The sequence below is a fragment of the Pelodiscus sinensis genome, chromosome 11 (assembly GCF_052426305.1).
Source record: "Pelodiscus sinensis isolate ZL-2025 chromosome 11, ASM5242630v1, whole genome shotgun sequence".
Classification (NCBI taxonomy): Eukaryota; Metazoa; Chordata; order Testudines; family Trionychidae; genus Pelodiscus; species Pelodiscus sinensis.
In genome coordinates, this window is record NC_143062.1 from 13,508,372 (window position 1) to 13,524,126 (window position 15,755).

Below are 15,755 nucleotides of genomic sequence, written 5' to 3' on the forward strand. Positions count from 1 at the left end.
AATGACATGGAAGGAAAATGAGGAAAGGACCTGTATGCAAGCTATCTACCAAGTAGAGAATCACAGTCTTTTGCCTATGTCTTTTCAACCAGTTTTATTTAGTCTTTTATAACTAGGGATTCTTTCTATCCATAATTTATAGAACTGCTTATTTGTCCTTGGTGCTATATTTAATGTTGTACAAAGATAAACAATAGTTAATAGAAAAGGTATGAAATCAGAATGGCTACTTTAATTGCATTACCATGTTGTTAATTCAACATGAATTGTGTTCAACAATATCAGTATGAAAGTCTCTATTTGAGGACTTCGGATCAAATTGTTTATGTGCAAACGAGCTGCTCGTTTTACATGAGGACCCCGATCAATAGAGATAAATGGATCTGAATCAAAGGAAGCAAATGCCTCAATAAGACATTTCCATTTCCTGGTGTCACCTTCTTGAACAAGTCATTTTAGCATGTTCCTCTCTTCAAAATATTGATGTTTATTCTGGAACTGTACTGAATGCTTAATTCCAAACAGTGGAAGTTTGCCATTTGAAGTTTGTAGTGCTTCTGTATAATTTCCACTATAATTTGTCCATAGGATTAGTAAATCAAGCAATGTCTGTTGTGTTCTTTCTATATCTAAACAATATCCAGAAATTCAGTGCAGCCATTTGTGGGTGAATTTTCCATTTTCAAAGTAGGTTCATTGAGTTTGTTTATATGACTTTTTCCCTCCTAATTCCCTGATTGGCTGAACACATCTGTACATGCACAGTGCATAAGTGAGATTATTGTCTTTCCTGCTTCTTTTTGGACTTTAAATACTTTTCTATGTGTCCTTTGAAAGATCTTCCTCATCTCCCTTCCACCTTTTCATGGGGATTCCACAGGATGGTATCTTTGGTCCCCTTCTCCTCTGCTGCTCTACCTTATCTCTGGGTAATCTCATCTGCAAACACAAATTCAGCTACCTATGTGGACTGTTCTCTTCTTTCCAAACCAGAATCTTGACCTGTCTATGACATTTCCTTGTGGGTGTCTAACCATCACTTCAAATCCATCTGGTTACTTTTCCCCTAAACTTTCTCACATCCTTACTCAGTGTTTCCCTGTTCCCTTACACCCAGGCTACGTCTAAATGTTTTGCTTGCTTTTTGCACAAGCTCTAAGATATGTCCCTTGATACTCCTTGAGGCAGCTAAAACTGCCTTCCAGGCTCCCATCATACCAGGACTTGATTACTCCAAAATCCATTTTTCCTACTAGCCCATGAGCGATAGCAGGCAGCAGCAAGAGGATAATGATCACATGTGATCACCTGTTCTTAATAGTCATGACAAGGCAGTAGGCAATGGGAAATTGTAATTGAAGTCACAACACGAGTTTTCACTGCTTAAGGACAATCTTTATTTGAGGTCACTCATTGGGACAGTAAGCACCAAGCTTTACCATTATGAATGCTGCTGTCTATGCACCTCCATATGCACTTTGACACTGCTGGGCCTTTATACTCCTGTCCAGCTCAAGTCAGAAGAAGAGGGGGCTACATGCTACCACCTCCACTGGCCTCAGCTGAACACCAGATTTGACTTTCTGGCTCCTGCCTAATATGTCTTTTTCCTTCCTTATTTTATTTCTCCTATTTTTAAAATCTTTCTCTCTTTTGCTTCCTGACCAAGCTATCCACGACAACCTGACTAGCACAGCTACGAGCCTCTGACCAGCAGGGCAAGGCAAGACATGTGCCTTCAGTCTGACATGGGGGTGCATTTGCCAAGTCAGAGAGGATACATTTACACAGTGATTAAATGCCTATGGCTGGCCCAGGTCAGCTGACTCAGGCTTTCAGGGCTTGAGCTGCAGAGCTGTAAAACTGCTGTGTAGATGTTAATGCTCTGGCTGGAGCCCAGGCTCTGGGTCAAGACTCCAGCTTCAGCCCATATGTCTGTAGCATGGGTCTTTAATTCCAGTGTCAATGTCCACAGAGTGACTGATGAGAGTGCTCCGTGTCTGTGTTTTGCCAGCATGGCTGCAAGAGATAACAAATGCCAGAGACAGACACTGGATCATTGTTGTTGCTGTTCTTTTCTCTGGTCTGAGTTTATCTTTTCATCTTTCAAGAAACAGCCCTGGACTTCAGAAACAACCGGAGTTGAAGATCACTGAATCATACCTTTCCCTTTCCCTTTCCCTTTCCCTTTCCCTTTCCCTTTCCCTTTCTAAAAGGTTGTGTCCAGCAGGGATTTCCCTTGTAATAGACTCCAAAAAGAGAGAATGGTGATTTGATAACATGGAAGATGTAGTTCTCCAAGTTTTATATCCGTTAACTGTTTTTTCCTTTGGGTTTTTTTTTCTTTAATGCAAGATTGGAATGATTTTAATAATGCTTGTTAAAGTTGGTGTGATTCATCAGTGACATGATACAAAGCCCGACACTACAGTTCAGGGCAGTGGAACTGGAAGGCACAGAGACGGATGATTCACATGCATCATTCCCAGTAAGCTGTGTACACTGATTGAGTGCGTGTGTGTGTGTGGGGGGAGGCGGGGCAGATTGCATGGAGGTGAGAGCAGAATCCACAGGGGCTGGAGCAGCCACTGTGCAATCCAGGATTAAGCCAGGGAGCAAATAGAAAGTTTCCCTTCTCACCCTGGTCTACGGTGAGGATAGAGACTCCCAATGCTCAAGCCCCACTTTCTCAACCATAAGATAATATTTTCCCCATTACATGAGATATTCTTGAACTGGCAAGTTAGATCTCTGCCAACTTTTAGTTTCCTAATTAAGTGTACTTTAATAATAATACAATATTCATAAATATTTATATTGTCTTAGTAGTGTCATCAAAAAGAAGGATGACAGCTCAGCAGCTCTTGCTTAAGTAATTTGCGCCACTGAAGGCACGTTACTTTGACTCAGCATTGCATCAACGCATTGGTAGGCACAATGTCAAAAGCAGAGAGCCACCAATAGCCTCAATAGCTGTAATATAGCTTCAGAAAAATCAGTCTGAAGTAATTCTTGAAAATCTATTTTCTAATTCTGCCTGTATAGGTTTCTTCATGTATTTCTAAAGGAACTGGGAAACTATTAATGGTTTTTACCAAACACTGAAAATTAACACTCCAGTAAGATAATTAGTGATTACGCTATATAATTAATTTTATAAATAAATTCAATGTATTTTGAGTAAAAGGATTCAGTTTCACAAATTAAATATATTACAATCATCTCATTTTCACTTCCATGAAAAGGATTGGTTTTAGCAGCCAGATGTTGATCTCATTTACTCTGGTGTAACTCCAATGATTTTAAAAGAGTTGCTCCAGATTTACATCGGAATCAGGCCCTATGTATATTGGGTCAGTTGATTGGCTTTGAAATGCTCTGTAGCTAAGTTTTCTGTGAAAAATACCCTTGCCTTTTCTGACACATCCAGGCTATAATCTGTCAGAAACACAACATTTGTTTGTTAGAAACACCTGAAGTATTGCCGGCTTTAGAATGTACCATTGAAACATTTAAAAATCACATATACAGGGCCAAATGTCAAAGTATCATTTAACCCTCTCAGAGTAAAGTTTAAAAGGCAGAGTGTTAGCAGGGAAACCCTGTGGTCTTAGCTGTATCATTATTAGGAAAGGAGGGTTTTTTCTTTAAGTTTCCTTACTTAACAAAAGAGTAAATTAAATCCCTTTGTAAGGCCTAAGGTTGAAAAACTCTTGGGTTTTACAGATACATAAGTTCCTAGTAAGTTAACAAAAAGCTTGGGTTTGTACTTTTGTAAGAAGATGCTTGCTTTTAATTATATGTTAAGGAGTAATTTATGTTTTTCCTCATGGGTTATTTAAAAGTCTCTCAGATCCAGAGACATATATATTGGATAGCACTGCAGACATGTCACTTGGGAGCTAAAAGTAGAGCCCCCTTTTGAATTGCAGAACAAGGAGTTTAAAAGTTACATTAAAAGCTGAAACAGCTGCTGTGTTATCTTCAGACCAAAATGTAAAAACCCCATCCTACTTGGTTTTCCATAATAAGATATGATTATTAATAATGTTTAACTACTAAGTAGACCCTCTGATAAGGGGAAGAGGAAGAAAGAAAAAAGCTTCATTTTGACTACTTTTTCATTTTGCTTGGTACTCTAATATCATGGTTGAGTGCAGTTTAAATACTGAGATAGAGTAGTGTAGAAGCTTTATTGTAGCTTCTATTTTATGTATGCTTGTTTAAAGGTCACTTGTTTAAGCACTGGGTAAGCAATAATGTAGACGAGCTTTTGAGAGAGCAAAGAATGGTAAACAGGATAAAAAGCTTGTTTTGCAACTATAAATATACATAATATAAAATGCGGCTTTGTCATAGTAATAGCAAGTTATATTACATTGCCTGTACTATTCATTGGTATTCATTAAATAATTGAGGATACCATTAAGATTGCGTAGTTCAGCACTCAAGTAAAGAAATTATAAAATTAAAGTTACATATCTAATCTTAAATCTGCTTTTATATGTATGATTATAAATATAATTGTTTCATGTGCTACATGCCACACTCCTACCAATGGAGGTTGTAAAGTTTTTATGGTGGGCCTTGCCTGAACTGGCATGCACATTCAGGTCATTTTTCAGTATTCAGCTACTTAGCTATGCACGCTCGCACAGAGCAGTCTTCCTTGCCTTCATACAAATCTAGGGCCTGATTCAATGTCCAATGAAGTCAGCGGGAGCCCTTTAGTCCCAAAATGAAAACATCCTGGGGCGGGGGGAAGTATGACACATGCACAAAGGGCAGCTCAAGGGTTATAATCAAAATCCAGCTTCAGTAAACACTTAAGCTCTCCTCAGGGAGTGCTATTTCCTTGCCAAATATACATTTTCTAGTGGTGCTATACAGTGGCAAAAACAAACAAACAACCAAAAACAACCAAAACCCCCCACAAAATTTGGTTGTTTTTTCCCAACACGGAGGGTATTAATTTCACAAGTTGGCAAAACCAGGTTTCTTAAACTTACACAAGCATTTTCCTTTGGGCAGAGATGATCCTTGAAATGTGAATATTTTTGTAAACTAGTGTAACTGCAAACAGGTAATTAGAACTGAAATGCTTAGGTAACCTTAACCTAATGGTCATTCTTGTTCTAACACATATTAATCAAGTTAATTTCACAAAATTCTCACAGATTAATTTACTTCACTTCTAATGTTAAGCTCATTTTGAATAGACTCGTTGATGAAGAAGAAATATTTTTGTTGTGACATTTATGTAGAAGCTGGTTGAATTAATACAATGCTGTACTAAAGCTGTAAAACTTTAGTCAGAGACATTCTGTCCACAAAGAACTTTTTGATGGAACAGTAATCATCTTGATTTCACTCCTGAATGGATTATCTTTAGATGTAAAGACACAAGACTCTCATGATCTCTACTAGGGATGTATAATCCTTTTTAATTGGTTAAATACATTGTTTAACTAGTTAACTGACTTAAGGGCAGATGGACAGGTGGGCCATTCCAGCATAGCTGGGTAGGAGCAGGCCCCCCAATTCATTTGGGCATAAGTTTTCATGGGCTGGGGGCTTCATCAGATGCATGAAATGGATCTTCAGTTTGGCGGGGATATATATACACATGTAAAATGGGAGTGTGACAGTACTGTGTGGAGAACCAGTGCTAACAAGGCCAATTCAGTCAGGGTGGATGTGGCTTGCTCCCAACAGTTGATAAAAAGGTGAGAAAGGGGGGAATTATTGTTTGTAGTGAGCTAGCCACATCCAGTCTCTATTCAAACCCAGTCTGATAGTACATATGACCTGTACGGTGACTTTCAAATCTGTTACTAAATGTATGTCTAGACTGAAGAGTTTTTCCGGGATTCCAAAGGTATCCCAGAAAACCCCTGCCGCATCCTAGGAATGTGTCTGCTTTTCCAAAAAACATTTCAGAAAAGCAGACACGTTTTTTCGTCATCCCTGTAAACCTCAGTGTAGACGAGGAAGAAGGGATGTTCTGAAAGACGCTTTTTTTCCCGAAATTTGGCCCAGTGTAGATGGAAGAAAAGCAGAAAAAGATACGCAAACTGCAGTTCGTAATTGGCATATTTTTTTCTATAGAACTTTGTAGTCCAGACACGGCCTGAGTGTCTAGGGAGGCGGAAGTGCTCTCTTGACTGGTTTTTTGATGTCAGATTTGTGTTGATTTATTCTTTTGCACAGAGAGTATTTGGTTGGCAAATGGACATGGCAGAGGGGCATTGCTGACACATGATGGCATATATCATATTAGTAGATGTGCAGGTGAACACGGCCCTGATGGTATGGCTGATGTGCTTAGGTCCTGTGATGGTGTCGCTAGGGTAGTGTGGACAGAGTTAGCAACAAGGTTTACTGCAGGGATTGGTTCCTGGGTTAGAGTTTCTGTTGTGGGGTATGTGGTTGGTGAATAATTGTTTCAGGTTGGGGCAGCTATCTAAGTGAGGACTGGCCTGCCTCCCAAGGTCCATTAGAGTGAGGGATTATCATCTAGGATAAGTTGTAGATCCCTGATGATGTGCTGGAGAGGTTTTAGCTGGGAGAATGCCTAGTGGTGTTATAGGTAATGCCCAGTGGTGTTCTGTTGCTTTCTTTGGTGAGTCTGTCCTGTTAGTAGGTGGCTTCTAGGAACCTACCTGGCTCTGTTTCTTCGTTTCCCTAGACAGGTACTATAGTTTTAAGAATACTTGATAGAGCTCCTGTAGATGTCTCTCTCTTTCTGGGATTGGAGCAACTGCAGCTAGGGGTGGGATAGCTCAGTGGTTTGAGCATTGGCCTGCTAAATCCAGGGTTGTGAGTTCAGTCCTTGAGGGGGCCATTTAAAAATTTGGGGAAAATCTGTCAGGGATGGTACTTGGTCCTGTTGTGTGGGCAAAAGCCTGGATTCAATGACCTCTCAAGATCCTTTCCAGCTCTATGAGCTAGGTATATCTCCATATATATATATATATATATATAAGGGCTTGGCTGTAGATGGTGGATCAGGTGACATGTTCTGAATGAAGGCATATCATGGGTTGGGGTTTAGGAGTGCCCAGGAAGTGGCTCTCTTGTGTGTGGATTGATCCAAACTGAGGTTGATGGTGGAGTGGAATAAAGATATCAGTGTAATTCAAATAAAGGAAAGACCCTGGGGCTGTGTCTAGACTGGCTGCTTGAATTTCTGCAAAAGCACTGACGATCTCATGTAAGATTGTCAGTGCTTTTGCGGAAATACTGTGCTACTCCCATTCGGGCAAAAGTCTTTTTCTGAAAAACTTTTGCGCAAAAGGGCCAGTGTAGACAGCAGAGATTTGATTTCCGCAAAAAAGCCCCGATCGCGAAAATGGCAATCGGGGCTTTTTTGCAGAAAAGCGTGACTTGATTGGCAACAGACGCTTTTCCGCAAAAAGTGCTTTTGAGGAAAAGCGTCCTGCCAATCTAGACGCGCTTTTCCGAAAATGCTTTTAACAGAAAACTTTTCCGTTAAAAGCATTTCCGGAAAATCATGCCAGTGTAGACGTAGCCTGGGTGATGAGAATTGAGGAAGCATTGTTCTAAGCAGTCATAAAAATGTTGAATAGTGATAGAAATGTAGCCGTGTTAGTCTGGTGTAGTTGAAACAAAATACAGGACTATGTAGCACTTTAAAGACTAACAAGATGGTTTATTATCTGAGGAAGTGGGTCTGGCCCACGATAGCTCATCATCTAATAAACCATCTTGTTAGTCTTTAAAGTGCTACACAGTCCTGTATTTTATAAAAATGTTGGTATGTTGTAGGGCCATGCGGGATGTGGGAACCCACAGAAGTGCTGCTAACTTGAAGGTATAAATTGTACCCACATTGAGGACAAAGTCACAAATCCTAGCCACCTGCTGTAGTGAATTAAGTAATTTCTCATTACCCTGGAAGTGGTCTGTGGTCTGAGTAGTAGAATACTTGGAAACAAGTGTTGTGGAGGCAGAGGGGGAGTGAGAAGGAAAATAGCACTTTGGAAAGTCCATGGCAGGAATAGGGTTCCCTTTTTATTTATCCAGAGCCATCTTTTGTTATTGAAAGGCAGCCTTTTAGATTCTTGATTGTCAGACATTTGCTGTAATTAAACTCTGAGAAGTTTAATTGTGCATTTTATATTTCACTGCAGCTCCTGGCTTTGTTGCATCCTAAAAAATCTGCTTATTTTTATTTATTTTTAAAGCCACAGGCAAGCTGTTACATGTATCTCTTTTTAGATATCCTAGAAGAGCAAATGGAGATCTGTGCATAATGTAAAAAGTGACAGAACTTTGTAGATATTATGAAAGTGTAGCTTATGGCACTAATATTCCCATTTAGTTATTGATATATTTTTGCTTTCTGACTGACAGAATGTTCTTTTAAAAAGGAAGTGGCTAGTTTATCTCAGGCTACACATAACCTCAGAGAACACACACCTGCACTTTCCTCTAGTACTTGAGCATGCTCAAGGAAAGCTAACCTTTAGAGGATAGGCTGTGGAAAGGATACCTCATACCTGATTTTATCATCACTGTAACAAGAAAAGGTCTGTTTCAGAGCTGGATAATATATATTCCAAATGAAAAAGGAACATTTCTCTCTTTTTTTGGTTTTGTGAAAATGTTGATGGGGTATGTGTACTAGTTTATGCCAAAGATGTGCTCACTGGGGATGGACTGGAAATTAATATATACGTAGTCCCCTCACTAAAGGTGCTTCTGCTTATTTTCTGGGAAGACCTTGTGTGCTGCAATCCAGCCTCACAGACTACAATTCCCATGAGCCCTTGAGAAAAATAGGAAGGAAGTGACTCTTGTGTGGGAGATCGGGGTCTCTCCACGTGCATGAGAAGAGAGGCGTAGCACTGTGGGACTCTGCCCTTGGACTTTGGAACAGAAGGGGAGCCAGGCTGCTGTGAAGGAGTTTGATCCAGTCCAGGGGCTGTTAGAGTGCAGCTTCAGACTAGGACTAGATGCCTTTGGAACTGGGATCTAGCAGGCTGCTTCTGATAGGCACAGCATGAGACTGTAAGTAACTGGGCATTTTTGGGAAAGTGCGGCCTGGCACAGAGCTACTCCCTAGATTGGACTCTCATATACACTGCCTACAGAGAATCTCCATTACAGCTGCAGTTCTTCGAGCACATCCACGCAAGCAAGAGTCTGGGACTCTGAGTCCAGGGGTGTGCACACTCTGGGGTGGGATCAATATTGGCAGTGCAAATGCCAGATCTATAAGTTCCAGTTATTGTTGTGCATTATGTTAATGTTATTCATTGTTAATCTGTTAAACCCTGATTATTTGTTAAGTAAAGATTGTTTATTTTAATGTAATCTATTAGATGTATATGATTTGTAGTTGTTGTTCTGGAATTAGATCCAGATTATTACTGGAATGAGTTTATTCCTGGAGGCTCTCAAGGCACACCAGTGAGTGTGTACAAGGCCAGCCAGGTGGAGGCACCACCATGGTATATTCTTTATGAGCAAGGGACTGCAGCAAGGGGGTGGGTAGGGTTTTCCCCAACTAAACAACATCACTACTGGAGTTCTCAGGATCTCCTTTTATGTTAAAACCATCAGGCACCCAGGCACACCCGTGAGTGTGACCTGCTCCCACAACCCGAGGAGGAAAAAGGAGGTTACATATATATGGTAGAAAAAAATTTTTTTGGGGGGAAGGCGGACAAAAATAGAAACATAATCCTTACAACTGTTTAGGACAATTAGCAAATCTTTTATCATTTTTTAAAAGAGACAGGTGAGTCTAGGGGAATATGTGCAGCGCACGCTGGGAGACAGGAAAACTGGATTTCTGTTTCTAGCTTTCCTGGTTACTTTGTGGTTCTCTGTATTTTACAGCTCTAGGTCCCATTCCTATGTCTTGTGCTTGTGTTCATGTGTCTTCAATGTGTGGACTGTGCAGGGCCCTAGGCATGGGCAAGGAGAGAGGTTGCTCAGGATACCAACCAGTTTCTGGAGGCTGCCCACATGGCTCTACCATTCAGTCTTGTATATATATGGGAGGCAGGGGGTGAGCTTCGGTGACTGTGTGTGTGTATGTGTCCATCCATGCACCTGTGCATGTGCATGTGTACTGAAAATGTTCTTCACCCTGGGCACTAAAAACATGGCAAAATACCAACACAAAAGACTACATCTTCTGTGATTGGAAAGTGGTTGCATGTTTGGTGAGCCAACATAATTAACAGAAAAAAGTGGAATAATTGGGTAACTGTAATTATGACAATGCCAGTAATAAAATTAGAGAGAAGACGTGCAGAATGTAGAAGAGAAAAGGTGAGAAAACAAGCTCCAGTAAATGTATTCCTACACAGCATAGATTTCCTTTATGCTTAAGGTGCAGTAAGAATAAATATAGCAGTACCTGCCACTGAGGGTGTATATTCTTTCCTTTTCAGTACAACTCATTGGATTGACCTTGTTTTCTGAACAGGGAGATATTCATCCTATTTATCACACCAGTCTGCTGTGTGTATGTGTCTGCATTCTAAAAGGCACACATATTACCTGTTGAAGTGTTCTTGGAATTGCCTGCTTTTGAACAAATGGGGGAAATCGCTGATCAACTCATGTGAATGAGCTTTAGCTCCTTTTTTTTAAATCTCATGTTTGCAGAGAGCGTTTGTAGCGGTTAAACCTAAATCCCTAAGATCAAGGAAGCAAAGCTAAAAATGAGCAGATGCTCCTTCTGTTGCACTTAAGAATAGATATACAAAAATGCTGATAGTTGTCAGGCAGTTTTGCTTCTTTGGCCTGGTCTACAGTATGAGATTAGGTCGAACTTCACCACATAAGGTCAATTTTCTAAATAATAATTCCATACCACCAAGCCCATTCCACCAACTTTAAGGGCTATTAATGTCAATTTCTGTACTCCTGCTTTTCATGACAAGAACAGTAAATTTGGCTTTGCCCACAGTTGGGGAATTAGCCAGGAAACAAGGCTGAGTGGTGGGCAGTTAGGGTCTCTTGCTTGCAATCAGGGCAAAGGAGCAAACAGTTATGAGTCCAAATCCTATGTCAGGGCAGGCACCAAAGCATCAATGGCCGGGACCTCTATTCAGGGCTGAGCCGCAGTCAGTTCTGAGCCCAGGGCCCTCCATCAGAGCAGGTGGCTTGGGCCTGTTTTCAGGGCTGAGGGGCACAGATACAGTTAGTATCCCCAACCCCTGAGGCAGTGCAAGGCACGAATAAGTAAGGGTATGTCAACACTACCCCGCTAGTTCGAACTAGCGGGGTAATGTAGTCATACCGCACTTGCAAATGAAGCCCGGGATTTGAATTTCCCAGGCTTCATTTGCATAAGCGGGGCTCCGCCATTTTTAAATCCCCGCTCGTTCGAACCATGTGCCGCGCGGCTACACGTGGCACGAACTAGGTAGTTCGAACTAGGCTTCCTAGTTCGAACTACCGTTACTCCTCGTGGAATGAGGACAGGGTCATGCTGACAGGGTCTTTGTCCACAATGCAGCCAGATGAGGATCAGCTGCCTCTAGGCCACTTCCTCCCCTCCCTTTGGGGGCTACATGGATCTGTAGGGGGTTTCTGGTTCTTCTGCATAGAGAGATAGAGGCAGTGCTGTAAAAGTTAATGTTCTTGGCTTCCGGGCAGCTGCATTGCTCCAATGTTTGCCATTGCTGAGAGGGGGGAGGAAGGGAGGTGAGAGAGGAGATGAGTGCATTATGGGACACTGATGACATGTGCCCAGAATGACCGCTGCATTTCCTTTGTCCCATCAGGCAGTGGGAGCCTAACTCAAAATTATTAGGGGTGACTGGGACTGTGGGATATCTACTCATAGTGCATTGCTGCCAAAGTCCCCCTACTGGGGATACGCTACGTTAAACTCTTGGGCACAGTGGGGACCATCAACTTTACAAAATTGGGTGCTAAAAATTGACCATAATAAATTTGACCTAATTTCATAGTGTAGACAAGGGGGTTTTTAGTAGAAGGTGCACTAGTGGAGAACCAATTCCCAGGCATGGGATGATTGATGAAGGGCATGTACTGGCTGGAAGATAGTTTGCACTGCCCATCAGTTTTCTGTTTCTGAATTTCTGAATAGTTTGAGGTTGTTAAATTATTTTTGATGTTGTTGTTATTATAGACATAGCCTAGCAGTATAATGACTTTACAACAGGACATAGATTTCTGTTGGAAACATAAGCCTGGAAGAACCAAGTGTGGGCTAGCTGGCTCCAGTAGATACACAGACTTAGCTGGAAGTGACTTAAGCCATGTCTGCATTTCCTGGAGACTGATGCTACTTTTGATTGACACAGTAGAGGTCTCGTTAAGACCCAATAAATTGATGGCAGAGTGCTCTCCAGTCAACTCCAGTACTCCACTGGAAAGTGAAAAGTAAAGCAAGTCCACAGGAGACACTCTCCCATTGACAGATGCAGCATGGCATAGGCACTGTATTAAGTTAATCTAAGCTACATCAACTCCATTTACGTTAGTCATACTGAGGGTGATATACTGCTGCAGAGAAGACAGGCCTAATGTGCTGGATGCTGTTTGTGAGCAGTCCAGGCTGGAGCCTTCAGCAGCAAAGCATTGTAAATGGCCTCCCAGGTTACATGGTGGGTGTGCCACCCACATATAGTCATTAGTCTGGATTGTACCTGTGTATATCAGAGGCACTAAGTGGCCAGTGTTTTTCTTCAAAAGTTTTTCTCCTCTTTAGGCGTGTCAATAGAGTGACCAGTTTTTTAGTTCAGCAGATTATCCAGCAACTCCTATTATTTTCAATGGGAGCTTGCTTGGTTGTTGATCTGATAAAAATTTTTCAGCTCTGGTAAGGGTTGTTATAAAGAGGACAGAGACCAGTTGTTCTTCATGCCCTCTCTGGCTGCCTTCGCTTTCTGCTCTAATACTCTTGGCTTTGTCCTGCCATGCAGAAAGAAACAGATAATGTGATTTAATTAAGCCACAACTTTATTCACACACCTGAGAAATACCCAGCAATAAAGTGCTGCTCTTCAGTACCAGGCAGTAGGAGCTCTCTCTCCTTCCTGAACATCCTTAGGGAATGCCTTCCCCTAAGTCCAGTTCTAACTCCTGTTTATCAAGAAATTGTATCTCTATGGAACAAATACCTGCAGTGAATACCTGCTGCCTGCTAAACCACAAGAACATCACCTTACCTACTGTCGAGGGGGTGCCTGCCCCTCGGTAACCCAGACGTTCCCTATAGCTGGGTTACAGCCCCCTTTGGAAAGGGCTGCTCTTAGTTTCACACAGATGCCCCTCTTTTAGGGCATATACTGCCTTATAGGCCCAATTCCCCAAGGTCCAAGTCCTTTTATACAGGTATGGCCCTCTAGATCCAATCCCAAAGTACAAGTCCCTCTGTAGGGTTGTGGATGGCCTTCCGGCCTAGTTCCTTGGTGAGCTTTCCCCCCAAAATCTAGGGAGCATGGTTGTGTTGGGGTGGGGAGGTAGGGGGACCCGGGCCCTCCCACTCCACTGGGTCCCACCCAGGGCCCTGATGGCAGCGAAAGCTTTCGCTGTCTGCTTGGCGGGGATGCCTGCTGGAACACGCCGAGCTCCCGGAGGTCACTCCTCTGCCCTGGGCTCCTTCCTACCCCCTCCAACGTTGTACGCCGTCCTCTGCGTGCAGCTCCCCGGGTCAGTCCCAGTCCGACGATCTCCCCTCCCGATGCTGTCGCTGCGACTGCAGCTGAGGCTGCTTCTCCTGGGGTGGCTGCAGTGGCTGGTGCTGCTCCTGGGGCGGCTGGTGTTGCTCCTGGGACAGCTGCGGTAGCCGGTGCAGTGCAGGAACTCCTCCCTGAGTTCCTGCCCCTCCGGCTATCATCCCCTTGACTGACTGTCTCCCTGGGCTGTTATCCCCAGCTTCCCTCTTGAGCATGCCCAGCAGGGCCGTGTAGGTGGGGCCTGTTTGGCCAGCTGGACCAGGGGAGCTCCCGGGGCTTCAGTGCAGGGCAGCACCGCCCCTTGACACCTACCCAATAGGGTCTCTAACCTGATGTGGAGAATGTGAAAAAAACCCACCCTGGCCAGCCTGGCAGATTAATCTAAAAGAAAAAGACTGCCCATAGCAAATCACAAAAACCTGGTCCTTCTCCAGTCCCACTGGATGGAGGGTGGCTGTGCTGGTCCATGAAGAGGGAGGGTTTTATTTGGGATGGACAGTTGAATAAATACACACCCTTCCCTGATATGCATGAGGGGTCAAGTGTCCCATCTGGACCTGCTTCTTCCAGTCTTCCCTTGGCTCAGTGCCTTTTTGCTTTTTCCTCCAAAGCCAAAGACAATAGACATCTTAAAGGAGCCACAACTTTTCTTTTTAATAAAACCCTCCAATTTCAGCTGCAGTGAGTGCACAGGTTTAGTGAAACTGATAGTTTTAAGTCTATCCTTATTCTGGGGAGTATTAAAGTATGTGCTTAAGTGATGAATTTTAATCTACACATTTGAGGCAGAAATATGCACAGATAAAAGGCAATAAAGGTTAAAGATAGAAAATTTTAGGGACGGGAAGACTATCATCAGAAATTGGGAGTTTTATGATGCATAAAAAATGAGGTTCACAGAAAGAGTACTGGATTTGTGGCTTTTTGTCATTTTTCTTTTTCTTACAAAGGAACTGGCAAATCAGTAGACATAAAACATAACACAAACTGTTCCACACAAAACTGAAAACCACTTTTTTTGAAGTTACAAAAACTTAGCTTCGTTTTTTAAAGTTCACTTTTTCATCCGAGTTGTGGACAGAATCAAAAGTTCCAAGATATTGTGGGAAAAACTGCTCTTAAATAATTTCAGGGGAGATCAAAGCAAGAAAGTACCAGTAATCTTACAAGAAAATCTGTTCTCATGAAATTTTATTCCAAGTTTTGCAACTGCAGGAAGATTAAATAGTTCAGATAAGATACTGTACTGTAATTCTAACTGCTTATCCCAACAGCTGAACATTTGTTGTATAGTCAACCCTAGATTTCTCCCTGTCATTTTTTAAATGACAGCTTCGGAGTGTGGAGATTAAAGAATGCCAAGGAGTGATGATGACTTGCAAGAATCTAATGTAACACCAGCAAGCGGAACTGAACCTGGACTCTCTGGAGCTTAGTTCATGAACCTCTCTACAGCTTGAGCTAAAAAGCAAGCTGCCTCAGATAAGGCTGTAGAGAAAACTTATTCTTTCTCTCTGTAAGTGGTCAGAGTGTCACTATATGGGATAGCGAACCACATTCAGTAGGTGTATGGGTTACACTAGCATGTTGTTATGCTAAAGCATTTTGCATGACTGCATTAAGGGTCTGTCTACACTGCACCTGTAGCTTGAAATAAGCTATGCATTTTGAGCTACACAAATCGCATAGCTTATTTCAAGTTAATTTTGAAATAATAGAGCACTATTCTGAAATGTCCCTTACTCGTGGAATGAGGTTTACAGGAATGTCGGAATAGTGAGCCTGTCATATTTCGAAATAAAGGGATTGCCCAAAAGATGCGGAATAGCTATTTCGGGATACTGGAAAAATCCCGAAATAGCTCAGCAGTGTAGACATAGCCTTAAAGAAGCATCCTAGAACTGATTAATCAGTTAGCAAATTCTCACATTTCCCTTGAGTTAAGAAGCAATGCAGTCTGAAGTACCTCTGATCTAGGAAAGCAGTAAAATACATACTGTTTTTGTATGTTGCCAATTTCTGAAATTTTATCATGAGTTTCGAGACATTTTGTGTTTTCCTTAA

The 15,755-nt window shown here is 42.1% G+C and overlaps 1 protein-coding gene across 18 annotated transcripts in view; it reads left to right on the plus strand.

Annotated features, from left to right (window-relative positions):
* LOC102448489 (plasma membrane calcium-transporting ATPase 2) overlaps positions 1 to 15,755 on the plus strand; it is an 857,866-nt gene that overhangs the window by 197,512 nt on the left and 644,599 nt on the right. The window contains exon 1 of one of the 18 annotated variants that reach the window (XM_075939332.2): positions 8,735 to 9,033. The exons of the other annotated variants lie outside the window; for them this stretch is intronic. The gene's annotated coding sequence lies outside the window, so the exon portion shown is untranslated. Of the gene's footprint in view, positions 1 to 8,734; positions 9,034 to 15,755 lie in introns of those variants that run through there. 18 annotated transcript variants of the gene reach the window in all.